The following is a 20,454-nucleotide window of genomic DNA, read 5'->3' on the forward strand; positions in this document are numbered from 1 at the left end:
CTGCCGGAAGGGCACAAGGTTCACTGAGTGAGGACACTCACAATAGACTCCCCTGAGAGAAACAGGACAGGGGCCACAGAGCCCGTGGCTGACATTGGTTGTGGCAGCCACCGGTTCCCCTCTTGGCAGAATGGGTGGTGAAGGTAGAGGTTCCCCACATCACAGGACGGGTGCCAGTCACTGATTGGGGGCAGGGATGCAGATGCAGTGCGGACTACATCATCTGGAAGGGGCCAGAAGAGGGGGGGGGGGCGGGTACTGTTGTGGGTGATGCAGCAATACAACTCAGGGCGACCTGTAACCTGGTGGCATTGGATGGTCAAGGGAATCCTCATCTTGTTGACATTCTCTGTCTCCCCCCCCCCCCCCCCCCGCCCCCCCTCAACCACCCCGCAGAGACTACAGCGAGCTATGCTCACTATCTACATGGCTGGTGCAACTGTTGCCGATGCACGGAGGCTAGGGCAGCAGGGCCACTTCCGGGAAGACCCTGAACAGGAGGAACTTGCCCCGGAAGAGCAGTGGTCAGCCAGTGAGGCTCAAGTTCCAGCCGTCCAACAGGCCAAGGAGGAGATGTGAAGGAGGCCACGTTTATACTGTCAATGGCAGTCCTTAGAGAAACTCTAGTGCATCAGGGGGGTCATGCATCAACTGTGCAAGATGGTGGTGTACCTAGCACCATGGTGGTATAGAGGAAGACACATACTCCCGGTTGCCATCAAGGTGACGGTCGCCCTGAACTTTTATGCCTCTGGATCATTACAGGCCTCGAGGGGGACCTGTAAGGGATCTCACGAACATCCACACAGAATGCATTCATGCTGTCATGAATGCCCTATGCACCCAGACATCTACATACATCAACTTCAACCTGAACCAGGCCCACTAAGATGTCCAGGCTGCTGGGTTTGCCCTCATCTCTGGTATGCTCTAGATCTAGGAAGCAATTGAAAGCACACATGTTGCCCTCTGAACACTGATTCGATATTCCCTTCATCAAAAAGAAAGGCTTCCACTCCATGGATGTGTAGTTGGTGTGCACCCACTAGCATGTCTACGCCCAGAATCCAGGTAGGGTGCACGACACATACATCATGGTACACTTATTGATTCCTGGCACCTCCAAGGCGTTCCCTCAGGTGAGGGGTTGGCTAATGGGTGATAAGGGTTATTCACTGAGGTCATGGTTAATGATGCCTGTGAGGAGGCCCAGACCAAGGTGGAGAACCATCATAACAACGCTCACTGTGTAACCAGGAGCTTCATCAAGCGGTGCATCGCCATGCTCAAGATGCGCATCCGACGCGTGAACTGCTCTGTTGGGACTCTTAGCCCTCGGAGGGTCTCAAGCATTATGCTGGCCTGCTGCGTCCTAAACAACATCGCGCATCAGAGGGGTGACATGCTGGAGGAGGAGAAAGAGTGGGAGGCCTCCTCTGAAGAGGAGAGGATGGTTTCCAGCAAGACCCGGGCATGGAGCCAGAGCAGGCAGGGCAGAATGCCCAACGTATGATCCAGGGCTGCGCACACAGGACAACTTCATCACTTCCCGATTAACCAACGAGAAGACCTGGCCCCCAGCAGCTCTGCCGCCCTGTCCCACCTCTTTCCCTCCCGATACTTCAAACCCAGCCCCCTCACAGAATCCATAGGGATATGGGCCAAATGCAGGCAAGTGGGACTAGCTTAGTGATAGAAACTGGACGGCATGGACCAGCTGGGCCGAAGGGCCTTTTTCCATGCTGTAAACATCTATGACTCTATCTATGACTCTATGGCACTTGAGCCTCTCAATCCTTCCCTTTCCCTTAGTCCTTCCACTCCATCCCTCTCCATTAGTTCTTCACTCCACCTTCCCCCGAACCTTCCATTCCTTCCCACTACTACAGCTCCCTCCCTCTCTGAGTGTCATACCAGTATCACCACAGGATGTTGGCAGTATCTGTAGTTTTGTCCATTGGTTGGAGGATGATGACGACTCGCTGTGAGATGAGCTCTGCTGCTCCTCGTTGTCTGACAAACGTCTGACTCCTATCTTCAAGATAGCATACTACTGTCTTCCCAGATGATCCCTGCATGTGTGCTGGCGATGCCTTCTCATGGGCCCAAATATGTTGGGGGAGGGGTAGTGCGATGGTTTTGTGAGAGTTGGTGAACGTTAGAGCTGTCATGCAAGGCGGGCTCACTGTTGGCACCATGCCTGCCACTTCACAGTGATGATGCAGCCATGTGTGACGTTCATGTACATGGGCACACTGCCCTCCCCTGTCTCTCCTGGCCACCCTCGGCTCCAGGACACAGTTAAAATCTCCTCCCATGATCAGATGGTGCTTGGCTAAATCCGGGATCGCTGCCAGGAACCCCCTCATAAAACCCACATCATTCCAATTTGGGGCATGCACGTTTACCAACACCACCGGTGTCCCTTCCAATACCCCACTCACAATCACATATCTCCGACCCAGACCCCTCGCCTCCTTCGAACTCACAAATCCCATTTTTTTGCTCATTAAAATCGCCACTCCCCCCGATTTGAAATCAAACCCCTCTACCGTCCGTCACCTTCCCCACTTTACTCCCACCCCCTTAATTCCACCCTGTACCTAGCCCATCCCAGATGGCCCCTTCTTCCCACCCTGACCATGTCATCTCTCACCCCCTGCCACGTCACAACAACCTCTGCCCCCCCTCTCCCCCTTCCCCTCCATCCCCTTCTTCCCCCCTCCCCCCCGGCCACCCCTCTTGGCCTTCTTCCCAGCACCTCACTTCCATTCACCAGCATCACCTACTAGCGCGGCCGCCCCTGCCCCTTTCCTTCCTTCCCTCCCTCACTCCTCAGCTCAAGGAGGAAGGCTTCCTGTTGACCTTACCTTCCCCCACTCAAACAAGAAGGCAGCCTTCTTCAAAAGCAAACAAACAAATGTTAAACACAAACAGTTTCATAAAACAGGGGGGGGCGGCGGTGGGATGGGAACTGTCATGATATGCGGACACACACATAATGATATACAGACAAGCAGCTAATGGACATAGAGAACAGGACATGACCAATAAGCAGGCAGGACACTCGGGTGGGATCTGACTATAAAAGACACGAGGCACTTACACTCCGCCTCTTTCCACTGATGAACATCTAGAGAGTCAGTCAAAGTCGACAGATGCGAGCCAGGATGGCATCGGTGCAGTCCTGCTGCAACGCGATGACACCTCATCCTGGGCACCGGTTGCCTACGCATCAAGGGCAATGACGCCCACCGAACAAAGGTATGCACAAATCAAGAAGGAATGCCTGGGCCTTCTCACTGGCATTCTTAAGTTTCACGACTATGTCTACGGCCTGCCGACATTCCCAGTCGAGACGGATCACAGGCCCCTGTTCCACATTATCCACAAGGACCTGAATGGCATGAATGACAGGTTGAGTCACAGGTGCAGCTGTGTGCTAGCACCCTCCCGGCATCTGATGAGAAGGTGATTCGTATCCGTGAGGAGACAGCCAAAGACCCCCTCTTGCAGCGTGTTATGCAACACCTAGCCAGTGGCTGGCAAAAAGGGCAGTGCCCTCAATTTTTCAATGTAAAGGACGACCTGACGGTGGTTGATGGCATCCTCCTCAAACTGGACCAGATTGTAATTCCACACAGTCTCCAGAGCTTGGTGCTTTGTCAAATCCATGAGAGCCACCTGCGTGTGGAAAAGTGCAGATGCAGAGCCAGGCAAGCTGTCTACTGGCCCGGGATCAGCCAGGACATCGCGAACATGGTCCTTAACTGTGCAACCTGTCAACGCTTCCAGCCAGCGCAGAGTAAGGAGACACTTCAGCAGCATGAAATCGAAACCTCTCTGTGGTCCAAGGTTGGCATCGACCTCTTTCATGCAAATGGTTGTGATTACGTGTTAATCATTGATTACTTTTCCAATTACCCTGAAGTCATGAAGCTCTCAGACCTCACATCTCGGACAGTCATCAAGGCCTGTAAGGAGACGTTCTCCAGGCATGGTATCCCACTCACTGTCATGAGTGACAATGGCCCGTGCTTCAGCAGCCATGAATGGTCTCTGTTTGCCCAGTCGTATCAGTTCAAACACGTCACTTCCAGCCCACACTATCCGCAGTCAAACGGAAAAGTTGAGAAAGGGGTGCACATAGTGAAGCAGCTCATCTGCAAGGCTGCGGATTCTGCATCTGACATTCACCATGTGCTGCTTGCCTACAGGGCGACCCCACTGTCCACTGGCATGTCGCCGACTCAACTCCTGATGAACAGGGAGCTGTGAACTACACTTTCAGCCATACACGTGCCCAACCTGGATCACCTCCCGGTGCTGCAGAAGGTGCAGCAACTCCAAGACCAGCAAAAACAGGGCTATGATGCTCATGCCACCGATTTGCCCGTGTTATCCCCGTCAGACACTGTTCGGGTCAAGATCCCTGATGGAGGCTGGTCAGCTGCAGCTGTCATTGTTCGACAGGCTGCCCCCCGCTTGTATGTTGTGCGTCTGGCTGATGGTTCTGTTGTGCGACGAAACAGACGAGCACTGCGCAAAATTGCCTGCCCGCAACCACATTCTTCTCCGTTTCCTTCTGTTGTTTTGCCACCTCCTGATACCTCGACTCACGAGGCCACCAGTCAGGCTTCAAACTCGCCCATCAATCGTCCCCATCACCACCTCTCCGGCGGTCGACCAGGATCAGACGCAAGCCACAGAGACTGGACTTATGAACATTTGTTCTGTTTGCTATGTTCTGTGTTCTCGTATTAGACAGCTGTTTTCACATGTACATATGTTCACATCCACTGCATGTATATATGTCAATATTGGCCTATTCTTGTAAATACGTTCACATGTGTCATCCAAACATTTAAAAAAGGGGAGATGTCATGATATGCGGACACACACATAATGATATACAGACAAGCAGCTAATGGACACAGAGAACAGGGCATGACCAATAAGCAGGCAGGACACTCAGGGGTGGGATCTGACTCTAAAAGACACAAGGCCCTCACACTCCACCTCTTTCCACTGATGAACATCTAGAGAGTCAGTCAAGGATGCTGTTACAATCTCACACCCCCACCACGTGGCAAAGAGCTAGTCTGGTTCAGTCAGACAGAGTAACCACATTTAAGTTAGCAGGGAGTTGAACTCACAGAGAACTGTGCTAACTGTGCTATTAGTTCAATAAACCTGATTGAACTAACTTTAAGGTCTGGAGTATCTTTTTGATCTATGCTGCATCCAGTTGCAGCCAATGTTATACCAGTGTACCTAACACGACAGGAACATCCATCCCCACATGAACTCTTAACCCTTACAACCCCTTACAAGGGAGTAATCGACGGGATGCATGTCCTCCTATGAGAACCAGCAGATGACACCAACCGAAAGGGGTTCTACTCGATGAAAGTGCAGCAGATATGTGACCATCAGCTGCGCATCATACAAATCTGCGCCTGATACCCGGGCTGTGTGCTCAACGCTGTCATCCTGGCGCACTCGATGATTCCCAGCATCTTCGAGGCGCACCCCTCAGCGGAGGTGGGGATGGTGAGGGGAGCGGCGGTGCGGGGACACCAGGGCGGTGAGTGCTTGCTGGGGTTTGGCTCCTGGGTGACAGGGGCTATCCGCTGCAGTTGTGGCTGATGACATCTAGCCAGAGGCCAGAGACCAATGCGGAGACCTACTTCAACGACGCATATGTAGCGACCAGGGGTGTGGTTGAGCAGTGCTTCAGCCTCCTGAAGATGCAGTTCAGGTGCCTGGACCGCTCTAGAGGGGCTCTCCAGTATGACACTGAGAGTCGCCCATATTGTTACAGCGTGCTGTGTTCTCAACAACATTGCGCAGCAGAGGGGTGATGTGCTGGAGGAGGAGGATGAACGCCAGGCATCCACCGACAAGGAGGATGCAGGGAAAGATGAGGATGGGCAGGACATGGGGCCCAGGCAAGCATAGGAGGCCGCACAATGTGTGCACCAGGCCCAATACGCCCGGGACGCTCTGATTGCCTCCAGATTCACCGAATAGGGGCACGGACAAGGCACGGACAAGGATTGGCTGTAACAACGGGTCTGGTCCATGGGGTGTAGAATGATGACAACCCACTCTGCGTGAGCTCCAGGGTGGGATTCTTCATTTCTGAGACTTTCACGACAGAAAAACTTGCGCCGCACCTGGATTGATTCTGCTACTGGTAAGGGGCAAGCACTGGTGCCACGTGGAACACAATCGATTTCAATGAGAAACGGTGCTGGATTCGACGGTTCCACGATTGACACCTAAAGACTGACATAATGCAGCCGCATATACACACTTCACTCCCCACACACACCATCCCTGCCAACAAGATGTCAGTAAGGGGAGCCACCGAGCAACCCTGCGGTTTACCGATGCCGAGCTAGACAACTTCTTGGACGCGGTGGAGGAGTGACGGATGACCCTGTACTCCTGCCCGGGAAGGACGCTGCCAGCCACTGCCATTTGTCGTGCCTGGGAGCAGATGGCAGAGACCGTCAGCGCAGTGGGCACCATCGTCCGGACCGGCCAACAGTGCGGTACAAAACTGCACAACCTCCTCAGGGCAGCCAGGGTGAGTAGGCAGCAGTGTGCCCCTGACACTAACCCCTGTAACCCCACCCGAGGGTGGCCAAACCCTCACTCAGCGCTGAAGTGTTGGGTACTCTGCTACACAGACGAACCAACACGGTTGCGAATGGTACAACTCAGTTTTATTTCAAACATCTATTTACAGTTGTATACTGTTTACTGAGGTTCGATCATAACCCTTGAATCTGTGGACCTAGTCCTAATTCTATCTTGTAATGGCACTCAGCACATGGTGGATGTCTGAGTGGCTTGCTATGAGCTCTGTGCCTGAGCTGTCTCGTCCTCGAGTGCCCAGGAAGTGTCGTGTTCCCTGTTTTGGACTGTGTATGCTCTTGCCTGTGATTGGCTGTCGTGTTGTGTGCGTGTTGATTGGTCCGTTGATCTGTCCATCAGTATGTATGTATGTGCTATGATGTTTACCTGGATATCATGACAAGCACCACATGTTGGCACCCATACCAGCTGCCTTGGTCGGGTGTCCTGGTCATTGAGGCGACCAGTTACCCATCCCCTGGGCTGCATGCATCGGACTGTCTAACGCTGTTGTTTTCTGTTTGCCCCCCACTACCCAAGAGAAGGCCACGCATAACCGGCGGGAACGGGAGATGATAGGAGGGGGAGCGCCGGATCTGCGGCCCTGCACCCTGGCAGAGCAGTGGGCCCTGGATGTGGTCGGCGGACCCGCGGAAAGGGAGGTCACTAAGATGGAGTTCGGCTGCGGGCGAGTAACTGAAACCCCGCTTAGGTGCGTTTCCCATGGCACATGTCAACACCCCCCACAACACCACCCCACACCATCTCACCCCCACAACACCCTCACCTCTACACCACCCCCATACCACATTCCCCCCCACACCACCCCCCCCCCACCCGATCATCCCCCACCCCCATCCACACGCCACCCCTACCACCCACCTCTCCCCAACCCCCCACCTCCCCAACCCACCCCCCCACTCGCGGTCCAATCATGCGCCTTGTCTTATGTCTTGGAGGACCTGCTGGTGATGGGGCGAGTCAATCTGCCGATCCCCACCCTCAGCCAGTGCCACAGCCAGAGCCCTGCCATGAGCCGTGCAGTGACGGGAATTTAGACATAGAACATACAGTGCAGAAGGAGGCCTTTTGGCCCATCGAGTCTACAACGACCCACTTAAGCCCTCACTTCCACCCTATCCCCATAACCCAATCACCCCTCCTAACCACTAAGGGCAATTTAACACGGCCAATCCACCTAACCAGCACGTCTTTGGACTGTGGGAGGAAACCGGAGCACCCGGAGGAAACCCATGCAAATACAGGGAGAACAGAGAGAATAGCAGCTGCAAGAGAGCAACAGAGATTGTTTGGGTCCAGGATGAGACAGGGGAGCTGGTGGTGGCACCGGAGCAGGTGAACAAGGCATTTGAGCAATTTTATAAGACTTCATACAAGTCAGGGCCTCTGGAGGGTGAGTTGGACATGAGGGAGGTTTTGGTGAGTTTAGAGTGTCCCGAAGTAGGAGAGGAGGAGAGGGCAGTGTCGGAGGAGCCAGTGGGGGTGGAAGAAGTGCGGGTAGCGATAGGGAAAATGCAGGCACATAAGGCGCCGGGGCCACATGGTTTCACAGTAGAGTTTTATCAAATGTTTATGGACAAGTTGACTTCACTGTTGGTGGAGATGTTTCATAGAATTTACAGTGCAGAAGGAGGCCATTCGGCACATCGAGTCTGCACCAGCCCTTGGAAAGAGCACCCTACCCAAGCCCACACCTCCACCCTATCCCCACACCTCCACCCTATCCCCGTAACCCCACCTAGCCTTTTTCGGACACTAAGGGCAATTTAGCATAGCCAATCCACCTAACCTGCACATCTTTGGACTGTGGGAAGAAACCAGAGCACCTAGAGGAAACCCACGCAAACACGGGGAGAACGTGCAGACTCCGCACAGACAGTCACGCAAGCCGGGAATCGAACCTGGGACCCTGGAGCTGTGAAGCAACTGTGCTACCACTATGCTACCGTTTGAGGACATGGTGGCTAAAGGAGCACTGCCAGATACAATGGGGCAGGCATCCATTTCACTGTTGCTTAAGAAGGTGGAGTGTGGGTCGTATAAGACTTTATGGGTCTTTTTCAGGATGGCATCTGGTGACTAGTGGTGTACCTCAGGGATCGGTGCTGGGACCACAACTTTTCACAATATACATTAATGATCTGGTGGAAGGAACTGAAGGCACTGTTGCTAAGTTTGCAGATGATACAATTATCTGTGATGGGGCAGGTAGTATTGAGGAAGCAGGCGGGCTGCAGAAGGACCCAGACAGGCTGGGAGAGTGGGCAAAGAAGTGGCAGATGGAATACAATGTGGAAAAGTGTGAGCTTATGCACTTTGGAAGGAGACATGGAGGCATAGACTATTTTCTAAATGGGAGATGCTTAGGAAATCAGAAGCACAAAGGGACTTATTCACGATTCTCTTAAGGTTAATGTGCAGGCTGTTGGCAGTTAGGAAATGCAATGTTAGCATTCATGTCGCGAGGGCTAGAATACAAGACCAGGGATATACTTCTGAGGCTATATAAGGCTCTGGTCAGACCTCATTTGGAGTATTGTGAGCAGTTTTGGGCCCCATATCCAAGGAAGGATGTGCTGGCCTTGGAAAAGGTCCAGACGAGGCTCACAAGAATGATCCCTGGAATGAAGAGCTTGTCATATGAGGAATGGTTGAGGATTCTGGGTCTGTACTCTTTCGAGTTTAGAAGGATGAGGGGGGGATCTTATTGAAACTTACAAGATACTGCGTTGCCTGGATAGACTGGACGTGGAGAGGATGTTTCCACTTGTAGGAAAAACTAGAAGCAGAGGACACAATCTCAGACTAAAGGGACGATCCTTTAAAACAGAGATGAAGAGGAATTTCTTCAGCCAGAGGGTGTTGAATCTGTGGAACCCTTTGCCGCAGAAGGCTGTGGAGACCAAATCACTGAGTGCCTTTAAGACAGAGATAGATAGGTTTTTGATGAATAAGGGGATCAGGGGTTATGGAGAGAAGGCAGAAAAATGGGGATGAGAAATATATCAGCAATGATTGAATGGCGGATGAGACTCGATGGGCCGAGTGGCCTAATTCTGCTCCTATATCTTATGGTCTTATGGTGTTACATCGTTGTTAAATGTTGTTGCCAAGATATTGGTGAAGGTTTAGAATCATAGAATTTACAGTGCAGAAGGAGGGCATTCGGCCCATCGAGTCTCTTGGAAAGAGCACCCTACCCAAACCCACACCACCCTATCCCCATAACCCAGTAACCCCATTCAAACAACACTAAGGGCAATTTTGGACACTAATACAATTTGGCATGGCCAATCCACCTAACCTGCACATCTTTGGAATGTGGGAGGAAACCGGAGCTCCCGGAGGAAACCCACGCACACACGGGGAGAACGTGCAGACTCCACACAGACAGTGACCCAGCCGGGAATCGAACCTGGGACCCTGGAGCTGTAAAGCAATTATGCTAACCACTATGCTACCGTGCCGCTAGCGCTTAGGTTGGAGGAGTGCCTCCCGAAGGTGATAGGGGAGGATCCGACGGGGTTTGTAAAGGGCAGACACTTGTTGTCAAATGTGTGGCATCTGTTGGAATGTGGTGCTTTCTCTGACAGAAGGGAGGGAATTGGAGGTGATGGTGGCCCTGGATGCAGAGAAGGCGTTTGATTGTGTGGAGTGGAGCTATTTGTTTGCGGTGTTGGAGAGGTTTGGGATTGGGCCTAAGTTTGTGGCATGGGTGAAATTGTCGTATAAGGATCCAATGGTGTGTGTGCGCACAAATGAGATGAACTTAGTGTACTTTCTGTTGCAACAAGGCAGGGGTGCCCTATGTCCCCCCCTTCTGTATACACTGGCTATAGAGCCCTCGGCCATAGCGCTGAGGTTCTCGGATAAATGGAGGGAGATAGTGAGTTGGATGCAAAGGTCAGCTGTAAGGAAGATGCAGATATCCTTCAGTGTGATTTGGACAAGTTGAGTGAGTGGGCAAATGAATGGCGGATACAGTATGATTTGGATAAATGCAAGAAAGCATGCTGAATGGCCATAAATTAGGAAAGAGGAATGTGCAATATGACCTGGGTGTCCTCATACACCAGTCACTGAAGATAAGCATGCAGGTACAACAGGCGGTAAAGAACTCAAATCCTCTTGCAACAAAGCTCAAGATACCATTCGCCTTGCTAATATTTTGCTGCACCTGCATGTTGGTTTTCAGTGACTTATTGACAAAGACACATTTTCTCATCTCTTACCATTTAAGAAATATGCTGCACACCTCTTGCTCCTGCCAACGTGGATAACCTCACATTCTTGCATATTATATTCCATTTGCCTTGTCCCTGACCACTCACGAAGTCTGTCCAAATCCTCTTGAAGCTGTTTTGTATCTACCTCACAGCATACATTTCCACTTTGCTCTGTGTCATCTGCAACTTGGAAATATTTGGTCCTCACATCCAAATCATTGATATATATTATGAACAGCTGGGGCCCAAGTACTGATCTTTGTGGTAGCCCATAGTGACAGCCTGCCAAAGTCAGAATGACCTATTTATTCCTACTCTGTTTTCTGCCTATTAGCCAATCCTTAATCCATGCCAGTACATTACCTCCTCTCACGTAAACTTTAATTTTGATAACTAATTCCTATGGGGGACTTTATCAAAAGCTTTCTGAAAATCCACGTCCACCTTTATCAATTCTGTTTGTAACATCCTCAAAAAAACTCCAACAGGTTTGTCAAACATGTTTTCCATTCATAAATTCATGTTGTCTATCCTCAATGTGATCATTATTATCCAAGTGTCCATTTATCACATCCTTTATAATAGATTCTAGGATTTCCCCTACTACCGATGTAAGGCTAACAGATCTGAAGTTCCCCAGTTTTCCTCCCTTCTTAAATAGTAACATTTGCGACCTCCAATCCAGAGGAACTGTTCCAGAACCTATAGAATTTTGGAAGATGATCATCAATGTATCCAAAAGTGGGAAGAAGAACTAGGGGAGGAGATAGAGGAGGGTATGTGGGCTGATGCCCTAAGCAGGGTAAATTCCTCTTCCTCATGCGCCAGGCTTAGCCTGATTCAATTTAAGGTGCTACATAGAGCACACATAACGGGAGCAAGATTGAGCAGGTTCTTTGGAGTGGAGGACAAATGTGGGAGGTGTGGCGGGAGCCCGGCAAACCACGCACATATGTTTTGGGCGTGCCCGGCACTGGAAGGGTATTGGAAGGGAGTGACGGGAGTGATTTCGCGGGTGGTGAAGGCCCGGGTCAAACCAGGCTGGGGGTTAGCTCTATTTGGAGTTGCGGAAGAGCCGGGAGTGCAGGAGGCGAAAGAGGCCGACGTTGTGGCCTTTGCGTCCCTAGTAGCCCGGCGCAGGGTCCTACTCATGTGGAAGGAGGCGAAACCCCCCCGGACTGGAGGCCTGGGTAAATGATATGGCGGGGTTCATTAAACTGGAGCAGATAAAGTTTGCCCTGAGAGGATCGGCTCAAGGGTTCACCAGGCGGTGGCAGCCATTTCTCGACTACCTAGGGGAACGTTAGAGGGAAGACAGATGACCAGCAGCAGCAACCCAGGGGGAAGGGGGGGGGAGGGGGGAGGGGGGGGGGGGGGGTTTAGTTTAGTTTAGGTCAAAGATAAAGGGGTTTTGTTACTTGTGTATTGTTAAAAATTTCTGTATTGTTATTGTTGCGTTTGCTTTGTAAGAGGGGAAAAATTGTTGTTTGGGAAAAAAAATTCAATAAAACATATTTTTTTAAAAATCAATGTATCCACTATCTCCATGGCTACCTCTTTCAATACTCTATGATGCAGACTATCTAGCCCTAGGGGCTTATCACCCTTTAATCCCATTAATTTATCCAATACAATTTTATTGCTAATACTAATGTCCTTCAATTCCTCATTCACTCCCTAAATTGGAGTGAATGAGGAATTCACTTGGACCTCTAATAGTGAGACATTTCTTGTATCATCCTCAGTGAAGACAGACACAAATAGCCAATTAGCTTCTGTACCATTTCTCTATTCCTCATTGTAAATTCGCTTTACTCTGCTTGTAATGGGCCCACATTTGCCTTAGCCAAACGTACATTTTTACGTACATATAGAAGCTTTTACAGTCCATTTTTCTGTTTTTTGCTAGTTTCTATTCATATTCTTTTTTCCCTTCCTTGATCAGTTTCTTGGTCCTCTGTTGCTATACTCCAAAATCTCCCAATCCTCAGGTTTACTACTATTTTTGGCAACTTTGTCAGACTTTTAATCTGACACAATCCTTAACTTCCTTTGTTAACCATGGTTGACTAACTTTTCTTTTTGGGTTTTTGTGCCTTGAAGCAATGTATAGTTGCTGTAAGCTATATAATAATTATTTGAAGACCTATTGCCTATACACAGCCATACCTTTTAATGTATTTTCTGACTCCACGTCAGCCAATTTGCCCCTCATACCTTTATAATTTCCTTTGTTCAAATTGAACACCCTATCTCACTTTCAATAGCAATGTAAAATTCTATCATGTTATGCTCACTCATCCCTAAAGGTTCTTTTGCAACAAGATTATTAATTAGCCAATTCTCACGACATATTGTTAGGTCTAAAATGACCTGTTCTCTAGTTGGTTCGTCTACATCCAGACAAGTCGCCAGGACCTGATGTATTGCATGCTAGGATGTTGATGGAAGTGGCTGCAGAGATAGTGGACCCATTGGTTGAAATTTTTATTAACTTTCTAAATTCCGGGATGGTACCGGAAGATTAGAAAACAGCCAATGTGACTCCCTTGTTCAAAAATGGAGAAAGGCAGGGGGCCGGGAAATATAGGTCAGTTAGTTTAACATTCATTATTTACAAAACGCAGGAGTCAATAATCAAAGAGCAAATAGCTAATCATTTAGGAAAGCTGGATGTAATCAAACCTAGTCAACATGGTTTTATGAAAGGTAAATCTTGTGACAAATTTGCTCAAATTTAGGGAGTGTATATAGAGGGGACGCTGTAGATGTAGTGTATTTAGATTTCAAAAAGGCATTTGACAGGTTGCTGCATAGGAGGCTAGTGCATTAAGTAAAAGCCCATGGAATTAAAAGAAGTGTGCAAGCACAGATCAAAAACTGTCACACCATACAACATGAGGCCGGTCGCGTTGGACCCGACCTGCCAGATAGTGCCCCCTGGACCCCCCCCTCGCCAACCCCTGACCACCCCCCCCCCCCCCACTCCAGTCCCCCCAGCCCTCGCCGAAGACCCCCCAGCCAGCGGCATGGCTCCCTCCCCGACTGTAGCGGAGCTGGACACAGTCCGCAGCCGCCATGCGGGCTGGATGAAAACTGAGAGCACAAGTGAACCGTGCCATTGGGAACTTAGCCCATCGGGAGAGGGCCTTCAGGTGACGTCCTGAGGGCAACGGCGTGCGGCATTCTTCCCGATTATGCAATTTTAGAAGGGAAGCAGCATCCGAAAACAGGCACCACCCCCGATTTGGTCGTAAAAAGGGATTCTCCACCCAATCGCCAATTACGATATCAGTACAATATAACCATAGAATTTACAGTGCAGAAGGAGGCCATTTAGCCCATCGAGTTTGCACCGGCCCTTGGAAAGAGCACCCTACCCAAGCCGCCATGTCTACTCTATCTCCGTAACCCAGTAACCCCACCCTACACTAAGGGTAATTTTGGACACTAAGGGCAATTTTTCATGGCCAATCCACCTAACCTGCACATCTTTGGACTGTGGGAGGAAACCGGAGCACCCGGAGGAAACCCACGCACACACAGGGAGAACGTGCAGACTCCGCACAGACTGTGACCCAAGCCGGGAATCGAACCTGGCACCCTGGAGCAGTGAAGCAATTTTGCTAACCATTATGTTACCGTGCTGCCCTATCGGCATTGGGCAACAGAGAATCCCGCCCAGTATTCAAATGGCATCCCAATCTCTCAAACCCCGAACAAGCCCCCCAATCTCCCCCAAAGCCCCAACTCACATGGGCAGGGCACCCCTGAGCCTGAACCCCATTGTGGAAAAAACACTGCCGGACTGGCACCCTGGCAGGGCCCTTGCCAGCACCAACTGGGCACATTGGCTGGTCGTGCCAGAGTGCCCAGGTGACACCAGCAGTGCCAGGCTGCCACCCAGCCCAGAGGGTAAACATCTGGGGGCTCCAATCATCTGGGAGGCCTACACAAGTGCTGTTCCATCTGGCCCCCATTTGTGGAGACCAGCACTGAACGGCGCTTACCAGAGGTCTCCGAAGCGAAAGGGTTAGATCCCAAAATCTTGGGTAGATCAGGTGAGTGCATATTTGAGTGAGACTAGCTGTCTTGCTCTAATTTGGGTGGCACGGTGGCACAGTGGTTAGCACTGCTGCCTCCCAGCTCCAGGGACCCGGATTCAATTCCAGACTCGGGTGACTCTGTGGATTTTGTACTTTCTCCCCTGGCTGCGTAGGTTTCCTCCAGTTGCGCTTTCCTCCCGCAGTCCAAAGATGTGCAGGTTAGGTGGATTAGCCATGCTAAATTGGCCCTCAGTGTCCGAATGTTTAGGTGGGGTTACTGGGTTATGGGGTTAGGGTAAAGGCCTGGGCTTAATTAGGGTGCTCTTTCCAAGTGCCGGTGCAGACTCAATGGGCCAAATGGCCTCCTTCTGCACTGTAAATTCTGTGATTCTATGATATGCAGATTTGCAAAATAGTGATCCCGCCTACAATGGGCAGGATTCAGATTGTGACGTCTCGTGAGATCATGTTAGATCTCACGAGGTGTGGCAAGCCAGGTAGATCCTGGAAGAGGTATCTCCCAGTATCTAGCGACCACTCGACCTTTTGGACGCAATGTGGCTGGTCGATTGTGCCCCATGCCTCATACTACCACTACTGTTTGATGGCCTAGAAGCAACTCCCACCAATTTTTCCTACTCTTGCTGTTTCTTAGTTCCACATAAACGGGTTCCACATTTTGTCCTTCCAATTTGAAATCCACCTTACTAATGTATTGATCCCATCAGCATAACACCACCTCTTTTTCCTATTTGCTTGTCCTTCCTAAACGTCAAATATCTTTGAATATTCAGCTCCCAGTCTTGGTCACCCTGTAGCTGCATTTCCATAATGGTAATTAGATCATACCCATTTACCTTTATTTGTGCCTTTATATCATCCACCTTGCTGCATGCATTCAAGTAGTTCCCTTAACTTTATCTTTTGACATTATTGCACATTCTAAGCTTAGATGATGCTCACCTTTGTTTAGCCTGTCTTCTAATTCTGCTTGTTACTTTTCTACTTTTGGTTACCACTTTGCTTAATTCTCATTTGAGTGATCCCTTAGTTTCCCTTTCCAATGACAAGCCAGTTTAAACCCTCCCCAAAAACACTAGCAAATCTCCTTGCGTGGTTATTAGTCCCAGTCCTGCTAAGGTGTAACCTGTCCATCTTGTACAGGTCCCACCTGCCCCAGAAGCAGTCCTATTGCTTCAGAAATCTAATACCATCCCATCTACTCCAATTCTCCAGCCATGTGTTCAATCACTCAATCCTCCTGTTCCTATGCTTACTATCACGTGACACTGGGAGCAACCCTGAGATTACTGGTCTTGAATGCCCACTTTTTAATTTCCTTCCAAACTCCCTAAAATCTGCTTTGAGTACCTCGCCTCTCTTCCTACCTATGTCATTGACACCAATGTGGACCACAACTTCTTGGCCATTCACCCTCCCCCCAGAAGCATGCCTTGCAGCCTCTCCATGACATCCTTGAACGTAGCACCAGGGATGCAACATTTACTGTCTGCTCCCTCATTTGTGGAATCCCCCATCACTATTGTTCTTCCACTCTTCTTCCTCCACTCCTCTGCAGCTGAATCACCTACAGTGCCACAGATATGGCTCTGGCTGCATTCCCTGAGGAACCATCACCTTCACCAGTGTCCAAGACGGAAAATCGATTTGCAAGCAAGATAGACCCAGAGGAACCCCTGCATTACCTGCCTAGATCTCTTAGATGCCAATTGGTCAATCATTCCCTCTCTGCATGTATGCTCCAAAACTGTGATGTATCCACCTCCCTAAAAAGGCTAGCCACATAGTTCTCCATCTTGTGGGTCCACAGCAGTGACTCCAGCCACCACTGGAGTTTCAAAATCTGGAGCTCAAGCTTCTGCAGCCGATGACACATCCAACAAATGTGTTAATTTGGGACACATGGTGTGTTCATGACTTCCCACATGCTGCAGGATGTACATTTCACTTGGCTGAACTGACCTGCCATGTGTAATTTTAAAAACTATTTATTATAATTAGAATAAGGAGAATAACTTACCAGTTACTTAGCAAACAGTTTATTCCCCTGTACTAAAGAAGGAACCAGCTACTGGAGGTTGAATAAAGGTAGCAAAAGAAAGGAACCCTCCCTCACCAAACTCCCTGACTCACCAAACTCTCACTTTACACCCTATGCACCCAAAGCAGCACTAGATGTACCGAGGATGGGACTAATGATATTTGAAAATGAAATGAAAATCGCTTATTGTCACAGGTAGGCTTCAAATGAAGTTACTGTGAAAAGCCCCTAGTCGCCACATTCCGGTGCCTGTTCAGGGAGGCTGGCACGGGAATTGAACCGCGCTGCTGGTCTGCCTTGGTCTGCTTTGAAAGCCAGCTATATAGCCCTGTGCTAAACCAGCCCCTATTGTGAGAGAGTTAAGACAGCTTTATTTTGTACCATACCTATATTAAATCCCTGCGTTCATTGTTCAATATTGACACAGGATACAAAAGTCAAAAAGTATCCACAGCACTATGTAAAAGCCCAAGAGGAAAGACAAGATAAGCACCATCATGAGCATGAAATTCATCACAGTGATTAAACGTGATTGTTTCCAGTTTCCTGCACATTTTACATGACTGCCTCCACAAGCCAATCACTATGAGCAGCTGTAGGAGGACTACCCTCTGCACTCTCTCAGTAAATATGTACTAAAGAATGCTTCAAATGAACTAAAAGAACAACTAAATAATCAAATTCGCCCTTCATTTTTGGAATAATGAAGAACTATATCTAATGTAATTTTTTTAGAGTCACCATTTAGATTGAGCAGCAACCATTTAAAGGTAAACAGCAGCACGTATGGTAAGTGATTCTTTTAAGAAAATATTTTAAGAGACTTCCATGTACTTTTAAGTGGTTTCCCAGCAGGGACTCACATTTTGGCGTAGAAATTCAGGAGCTCAATATGAATGGCATGAAACCAGCTGCCGCCACCACTGTTCCCACAATATTCAGTTCAATTGACTTTAACAGAATTGAATTTCAACGAGGAGGTATAAACAGCGACCGCCGCAATAACACCCATTTAATGCTACAGCCAACATTCAATTTGAACCCCTTTCTCTCTTTTTAAATAAAAACCAAATGCTGAAAACAAACAGCAGTTCAGTATGCATCTGTCCAGGAAAGGAAGAGTTAAATGCCAGAATTCTCTGGCCGTTGGGATTCTCTTTTCCTGCTGGCAGCAGACCCCGAACCGTGGGTTTACCAACAGCGTGGGGTGGCTTCAATGGGAATTCTCATTGACATTCAGCGGGAGGATAGAATCCTGCTGCCAGAGAATGGCGCACTGCTGAGAAATACACTGCTGGGGGACCGGCGAGTCCTGCCCAAAGTTTCAGGATTACACTCCGCTTCCTTGGGCGGGATTCTCCGAGCCCGCGCCGGGTCGGAGAATGGCCGGGGGCGCGGGAGACTCCTGCCATGCCGCTCCGACGCCAGGCCAATCGCACCCGTGTGGTCGCTGAAGGAGGCCACCGTAGCGATTCTCCGCGGGCGACGGGCCGAACTCCCGCCGAGTAACGGCGAGTCCCGCCAGCATGGTTCAAACTTGGTACCAACCGGCGGGAGCATGGACCTGCGGCTACTGTGAACGTCCTTGTTGGGGGAGTGGGGGGGGGGGGCATCTGACTCCGAGGGACACTTCCATGATGTCCAGGCCCGCGATCGGAAGCTTCTGATTGGTGGGTGGCCGCGATCAGGAGGGGGCCTACCTCCTTCCGCATGGCCCGCTGTAAGTTCCTCGACATGCTGCTCTGCGCCAGCACGGAGACGGCAATCATGCGCATGAACCGGCGCAGAGACGGCCATCGTGCATGCGCGGACCCGCATTGGGCATGCAGGCTGCCTTTCGGCGCTGGAGCAGCATGCCATGCTAGCCCCTGAATAGCGATGAATTGCTGGGCCTGGGGAGATTTCGGAGAACCCCGGCCCCTATTTTCCCTCTCATTTCAGGGCAGCACAGTAACACAGTGGGTAGCACTGTTGCTTCACAGCTCCAGGGTCCCAGGTTCAATTCCAGGCTTGGGTCATTGTCTGTGTGGAATCTGCACGTTCTCCCTGTGTCTGCGTGGGTTTCCTCCGGGTGCTCCGTTTTCCTTCCACATGTCCCAAAATAGGCACTGTTAGGTAATTTGGACATTCTGAATCCTCCCTCTGTATACCTGAACAGGTGCCAGAATGAGGCGACTAGGGGATTTCACAGTAACTTCATTGCAGTGTTAATGTAAGCCTACTTGTGACAATAAAGATTATTATTATTATTATATGAATGTAAACCACTCGCGTGCCGTGTCAGCTGTAGTTCTTTTGACTAGAAGAGTTCTCTTAGTGTAAAACTCAGTCAATTGACTATCCAGGTTCAGGGTTAATAGCTGGATGTTTTATTTTCAGTTAATCTTTTGTTAAATTTCACTGGAAATGTTAAGCTGTTCGCTTTTTTTTTCAATTTACTTCTTTACTGTGTTTAGGATGCCAAATGTTTTATATATTTGCTAGTGTGCTGGGGAAGAGATAAAGAGCAAATGCTGCAGACCACACCAGATGCAGTCTTCGTGTGCAGCATAAAGAGTCACACAGGACTCCAAATCTGATGAGACATAAAAATCACAGCATTAGAGGATCATAAACTAGCAAGTCTATCAATTTTGTGTAAAAAGCAGAAAAATTAAGAATTGGAAATAATTCAAAAACTGCATTGTTTTCACTTACAAACATCACAGAGGAAAGTACCTTACAACATACTGGAAGGAGTGTAAGTCACTTCCTGCTACGCTGAAACAGAAATGATGGATTGGAACAAAATATATTCCTATACTGTTATGATGAAGCAGTTAATGATTCAGATGATGCCTTTGGAATGAAAATGTAAACCAAAGCTGCCTGCCTGCTCAGGAGGACATTAAAAGATCCCATGGCACTACTCAAATACAAGCAGGAAATTCTTCTGGGGTGAGCCCACTTTACTCAGCCAATAGCACCAACAAAAAAAGGTCATCCATTCTTTTAAGATTAATGGGATTTTGCTGTGTTCATATTGGCAAATACCTGAGGCCTCATTCCGAAAATCCTTTGTGACATCCTAGCCGATATCTTTCCCTCAATTAGATTTGCCAAAATAGACTATCTGGCCACTATCACGTTGCACTTTGCGGATGCTTGCATTTGGCGACTGGATTTCCTACATTATAACAATGTCCACAATACAGCAGTGCTTAACTGTCTGTAAAAAGGTTTCAGTCCGACTTCTGGTGGTGACTATGAAGGAGTAAGTCGCACATTTGGTGGCTCCTACTCTGGTCAGACTTTTGGACCTTTCCCCAGACTTTTTTCCAGTTTTAAATGGTAAATTCGAAGGCTGAGGCAATTGGGCACCGTCTCCACGTATCGGTGTATGGAGAAAAGAACCAAGGGCGGGATCCTCCGATATCGGCGCGATGTCTGCCGACCGGCGCCAAAAACGGTGCAT

Source organism: Scyliorhinus torazame, chromosome 8, assembly GCF_047496885.1.
Source record: "Scyliorhinus torazame isolate Kashiwa2021f chromosome 8, sScyTor2.1, whole genome shotgun sequence".
In the NCBI taxonomy this organism is placed as follows: Eukaryota; Metazoa; Chordata; class Chondrichthyes; order Carcharhiniformes; family Scyliorhinidae; genus Scyliorhinus; species Scyliorhinus torazame.